The 6,416-nt window shown below is 36.7% G+C and overlaps 1 non-coding gene across 1 annotated transcript; it reads right to left on the reverse strand.

Annotated features, from left to right (window-relative positions):
• Nucleotides 1-2,221: 2,221 nt before the first annotated feature.
• Nucleotides 2,222-2,328, reverse strand: LOC121220517 (small nucleolar RNA R71). Its single transcript, XR_005917725.1, has one exon. It is a non-coding gene; the product is annotated as a small nucleolar RNA R71 (small nucleolar RNA).
• Between the last annotated feature and the right edge of the window lie 4,088 nt (nt 2,329-6,416).

Raw genomic sequence — 6,416 nt, forward strand, 5'->3', positions numbered from 1 at the left:
TCATTTAACCACTCCTTCCACCTAGCATGGTCGACCTTATGAAGGGGGATTTCATGCTATTTTTAGCTAACTTGAGCTTCCAATTTCAAGTATAAATAGCCCCTTTCACTTCCTCATTTCACACACCATTCATCATTCACTTATATTTTCTTTCACTTTTCTCCTTTATTCACATTTGCCTTTCATTTTTCTTTCCCTTTCCCTTTGACGATTTCCCCTATTGAGAAAGAGCTAGCATGTCTCTTGGAGCAACAACAATCAAGCATTCTTGAAGGTCGTTTGATAAATGATAAAACTAACATATTTTAATTCCATTCTTAATGCATTTTTGGATGATTATTTCTGCAAATTGGTGAGTTTGATGCTCCTAATCCCTTTAATTCATGTTTTTATACTTAGGTGAGCATTTAGGAGCAAAAAGAGGAAAAAATTAGAGAATAAGAGTAGATTTTAGGAGCAACGCAGGGTGGGCACACGCCTATGTGACCCACACGAACTGGACACGCGCCCATGTGCCATCCCGTATTAATTTCTCACCCTGCTTCCCAAATACGCGGAAAAACAAAATTTTTAGGCTTTCTGAGCATTTTAAAGTCATAAATACCAAATAGAAAAAGAGATACGGGAGCGAGGAGAGAAGATCGAAGAAAACACTCAAGGAACACCATTAGAAGCACTTCTAAAGCAGATTTCCATTAAGATCGAAGACCTTATTTTAATTTTTTCTGAAGTTTTTATGAGTTTCTTTGTTTCTTGCGGGTTTTTTTTGACTTTGAGATGTTTTATTTCAGAATTATGAACTAATTCCCTAGATATCTAGGGAGGATGAAACCTATGATGAATTTTATTATTTAATTTCTGTTTTACATGATAAATACTTGATTCTTGTTCTCAATTATGTGTGCTTATTCCTTGTTTTAATATTTTCGAGATATTAATTCATGTTTAATATGCTTAATTTAGTAGAGCAAAAGTCCTTGTTTAAGAGTAGATCTAGCATAATTGAGTGGAGTTGCATGCAATCCTAGAAATAGGACGACATAAATCTACTGGATTAGAGTGAAATCTAATAGGGAAATCCATAGATCAAGTTAATGCGACAATAAGAGTTTTAATTAGAAAGAGATTTCAATTAATCAGCCTAAAGTCAATTGTTCTTACTCTCGAAAGAGATAATAACATAATTTAGGGATTTTTAGGGACCAAGACATCGAGTGAATAAATCGTATAAATCAAATTAATAATAATAGGAGTCTAGGTGGATTCTTTCCTGGGTATTGTCTCTCTCATTGGTTATCTTTCAATTATTTTCCTGATTCGTTCTTTGTTGCGTTCTTAGTTAAATTAGTTTAGTGATTTTAGATTAGAACTCGTCACTCCAAATTTTCGGCTAAATAATAAGAAAATGGTAATTACTAATACTTTTAGTCCTTGTGGATACGATATCTTTACTTATTGTAGTTATACTATTCTTCGATAAGTGCGCCTGCCTTTGTCATATTTATAGTTAGTTTTGTGACTATCAAGTTTTTGGTGCCGTTGCCAGAGACTAAAATATTAGGAACACTTGATTTTTATTAATTTAGCCATTTTTCATTTTTGTTTTGAGTTTAATTTTTACATTCTAATTTTTGTTTTATTTGCTTCTGGCAGGTTCCTTTAGTTTATGACTAGAAGAAACCCGTTAGGACCATTGCTATTTGATAGTGAAATTGAAAGTACAACTTGTAGAAACTGTAAAGAAGCAAGACAGAGTTGGTAAAGTATAACATACGAATAAGAGGACATTATTATTATTGAAGAGATGAACGATAACTAGACTATTCAGCTACCTCCTGTAGCAGCTCGTGTTCCTCGTACTATGTACGATTATGCTAAGCCCATTCTATCTGAGGCTGAATCGAGTATTGTGAGACCCACCATTGCTGTAAATAATTTCGAACTGAAGTCGAACACTATTCAGATGGTACAATAGTTTGTTCAGTTCGACGATTTGCAAGATGAAGACCCAAATACTCATTTGGCTAATTTTCTAGAAATCTGCAACACTTTCAAAATAAATGGCGCCACTGACGATGCCATTCATTTACGGTTATTCCCTTTCTCGTTGAGGAACAAAACTAAACAGTGGTTAAACTTTTTACCACGAAGTTCTATCACTACATGGGCTCAAATGACCGAAAAGTTCCTTCTGAAGTACTTCCCGCCGGCTAAGACAACCAAATTGAGGAATGATATCTCCTCCTTTGTGTAGATCGACTTAGAGACATTATATGATGCATGAGAGAGATACAAGGATTTATTGAGACGGTGCCCTCACCATGGGTTACCTTTATGGTTACAGGTTCAAACCTTCTACAACGGTTTGAATCCCTCAACTAGGGAATTAATCAACACAGCAACCAATGGTACACTTAACAATAAAATACCCCAAGTGGCTTATGAATTCATTGAAGAGATGACATTGAATAATTATCAGTGGCAAGTCATGAGGACAAAGCCCATGAAAGCAGCTAGTGTATTTAATTTAGATGCAGTCACCATGTTATCAAAACAGATAGAACAATTAAATAAGAAAATTGATGGTTTTTATCTTTCTACATAGGTACATCTGGTAATGCAATGCGACACAAATGGAGGAGGAATAAGTAATCCAGAATGTATATCCTTCACCCCTAGCAGAGAGAATAAGCAAATCAATTATATGGGTAATAATTCTAGGCCTTAAAATAACCCGTATAGTAATAACTATAATGTAGGTTAAAGGAACCATCCCAATTTCTCTTAGGGTGTTCAAGGAAATCAAATAGCACAACCCCCTTTAGGCTTCCAGCAACCACCTTATCAGCAAGAGAAGAAGTCGAACCTTGAGAAGATGTTGACGAAGTTTATCTTAGTGTCAGAAACTCATTTCCAAAACACTGAGGCAGTATTGAAGAATCAACATGCATCGATTCAAGGGCTCAAAAATCAAATCGGTTAATTGAATCTGATGAAATTAACCTAGCAATACTGAAACTAACCCAAGAGAGCAGCTTCATGCAATTACTATTCGAGATGAAGAAGGGTTAGTTGAATCTAAACAAGAACCGAGGTAAGAAATTGTGGTAAATACCGATAAGGTTGAGGTAAGCCAGAAAGAGCAAAAGTCGGTTGCCAAAGAATATACACCTCGAGTTTCATATCCTAACGCGATGAAGAAAGGCCACACGAACGAACAATTTTGTAAATTTCTTAAACTCTTAAAAAAATTACATATTAACTTATCGTTTGTTGAAGCTCTTTCGCATATGCCCAATTATGTTAGATTTTTAAAAGAGCTGTTGGCAAACAACTGGAAATTAGACGATTCGTCAACTGTGGAGCTCAATGCAGTTTGTTAGCCATCTAACAAAATAAAATACCCAACAAACTGAAAGATCCAGGGAGTTTTACTATTCATTGTTTTATTGGTAGTTTAAATATTGATAATACTTTGGCTGATTTAAGGGCTAGTATTAATGTCATGCCTTATAAAATGTTTAAACAACTAGGTATTGGGAAACCCAAACAAACTAGGATGAGTATTCAATTAGCGGATAGAACCATTAGATATCCTAGAGGTGTTATTGAGGATGTGCTTGTAAAAATCGATAATTTTATATTTCCCATTGACTTTGTTGTATTAGACATGGATGAGGATAATGTGGTACCCTTAATCTTAGGTCAACCCTTTTTAGCCACTGGCAAGACTATCATTGATGTTGGTATGAGTGAACTTGTACTTCGTGTAGGTGATGAGAGAATTATTCTCCAAGCACGCGATTCTGTGAGAACATCTAGTTATCAAGATGATTTTAAATATTCTGTTAATGTGAGTAACCATATAGCTCAACCTTCTTTGTAGGAAAGACCTCGAGAAAATATGATGGAGCCATGTTACGATCAAGGTGATAGAAACAGAACAACTCATGAAGATCGAGTGTTACAACTCGATGAACTAGATGAATGGCGAGCACATATCAAGGAGAAACCAAAAAACCACAAAGAAGAGCCAAAGCGACACCATGGGAAGCATGAGGATGGAATAAACCAATTTAAGGTTGGGGACAAAGTACTGCTAGAAAAAATAGATCCACGAACGCACCCTTGGAGCTCGAGTCAAACGGATCAACCCTATGTACAATACTAAATGTCTTTCTATATGACACAGTTGAGGTAACTCATTCTAAGTTTGACACGTTTAAGGTAAACAATACTCGACTTAAACCTTATTTTGGCAATAACATTGTTGACGAGAAAGAGGAGCTTCGACTCCGCGAAGCACCGTAATCGTACGAATACAAGGTAAGTCAAGCTTAGACTCTAAATAAGCGCTTCTCGAGAAGAAACTCGAGTGTTAACATTTTTCTAATTCTTTTAATTTTATTTCATGTTATTTTAAAATTAATTAATTTTCAAAATTAAAAAAAAAATTTGACCCATACAACTTGGACACACGGGTGTGTCCCAAGCCATGTGCACAATAAGGGGTTCGACAGTGAGTTACACGACCGTGTGACATTGCCGTATGACACACACGACCTGGACACGCGGGCGTGTCCTTGGCCGTGTTTGAGACTTAATTTTTCTAAAATTCGGCGTTTACACAGCCTAAGATAGTCCATATAACCACACGGCTTGGACACACGGCCTTGTCCTAGGCCGTGTAAGTCCTGGAGATAATTTTTCAAATTTAATTTCAAGTCAAAGAGTTACACGGGAATTAGACATGGTGTGCATAAGACCGTGTGCCCCCCATAGCCTCGCATACGGGGGTGGGAAAAGCGAAGGAAATTACACACGGCTTGGACACACGGGTGTGTTTGAGGCCATGTGAAGACTAAGCTCACATTTTTAACTTGCACACAAGCTGAGAAGGATTCATACGGGCGTGTGACACAGCCGTGTCGCCCAACACGGGCCCCTACACGATCGTGTCACCCTTTTAGCCCTCACACCCTAATTTATTTTTACTTTCATCTTCTCCAAATTTTCCACCCTCATAACCCTAACCGCCGTTGACTTCCCCCTTACAACTCTGGCCACCCTCAGCCATCCCTCTTTCTCGTAAACCCAGCCACAACTCCATTGCCCACACAACCCCTTACCGAACCCTTACATCCCCTACCACACAAACTTCACCTCTAGCAACCCTGCCCCTTTCCCCTTTAGACCCTTTCTTACCCCGTACTCCCCTCTCCTCTTCTGCACCGTACAACCACGCACGCCCTTTAGCCGCGTCGCACCCTAACCTTTGTCTGTCCCACGCCCCCTTATAGTACCTCCGGCCACCGCCTTACTATCGGTCCTCCCTAGTTTCCCTTGTTTCATTTTTTTGTTTTATTTTATTTTATTTATTATTCTTATTTCTATTCTTATTTATTTTTATTAGATTTAGTTTCATTTGTTTTCTTATTCTCCTTTTTTTATTTGTGTTATTTTTATGCTTATTGCCTTTACTCTTATGTTTATTATTCTCATTTTAGCTATCGTATTATTTTAGTGACTTGAATTATTATACTTTTTTTTATTTCATTCATTATTATTATTTATCATTATTTAATTATTACTTATTCTTCTTCCTGTTATGCTTTTGAGCCATTTTTGGTATTTTTATAGTTATGTTAATAGTTTACTATTTTATTGTTTTATTCTGTTAGAGTTTTATTTTATTTTATTTTTTTATTTTATTTTATTCTTATTCTTATTTTATTAATATTAATATTATTATTTTTATATTATTGTTTCTTATTTGATTTTTTTCATGTTTTAGTATTTTAGCTGAGTGTTCGATTTGGTGATTTTAGATTTTGGTTGGATTTAATTTCCATTTTGTTACTATTTGAATTGATCCATTATGTTGATTTCTGCCTTTACATTGAATACTGAAATTGTTTTTAGTCCTCTTTTATTCTAGATACACCATGACTAACACACACAGCAAATCTAAGATTGCCGTCCCCGCTTCGAACAAGCGGAAGACTCCAAGCGCGACCTCCTCTTTGGATGCTTCTGCCGATGCATGCCACCTTTATCTCCGATTGCCACAGGGTCCCAGGAGGACTTATATCAGCATATGCAACTGAGGCCATTTGGATTAGGCCGATGTTTTGATTGTACCGCTTTAGTACAGGTCAAGTTAGCTGATCATGTCCATGCCATCATTGCTACACCTCCTTAAGACCGATTCTTTTTCATCACCGAGCCCACAACATGGAGCTTATTCTTGAGTTCTGTTCGACTTTCCTGTTACAACAGGTGGTGTCGACCCATGACAAGCCAAACACTATTACTTTTTGACTCGGTGGTACAACGTGACATATGAGTTTCCTTTAGTTTAGAGTTGCATTGGGACTCTACACTACAGAGTTTATGAGTACTGAGGGGTTTCTTTG

Source organism: Gossypium hirsutum, chromosome D08, assembly GCF_007990345.1.
Source record: "Gossypium hirsutum isolate 1008001.06 chromosome D08, Gossypium_hirsutum_v2.1, whole genome shotgun sequence".
Taxonomy (NCBI): domain Eukaryota; kingdom Viridiplantae; phylum Streptophyta; class Magnoliopsida; order Malvales; family Malvaceae; genus Gossypium; species Gossypium hirsutum.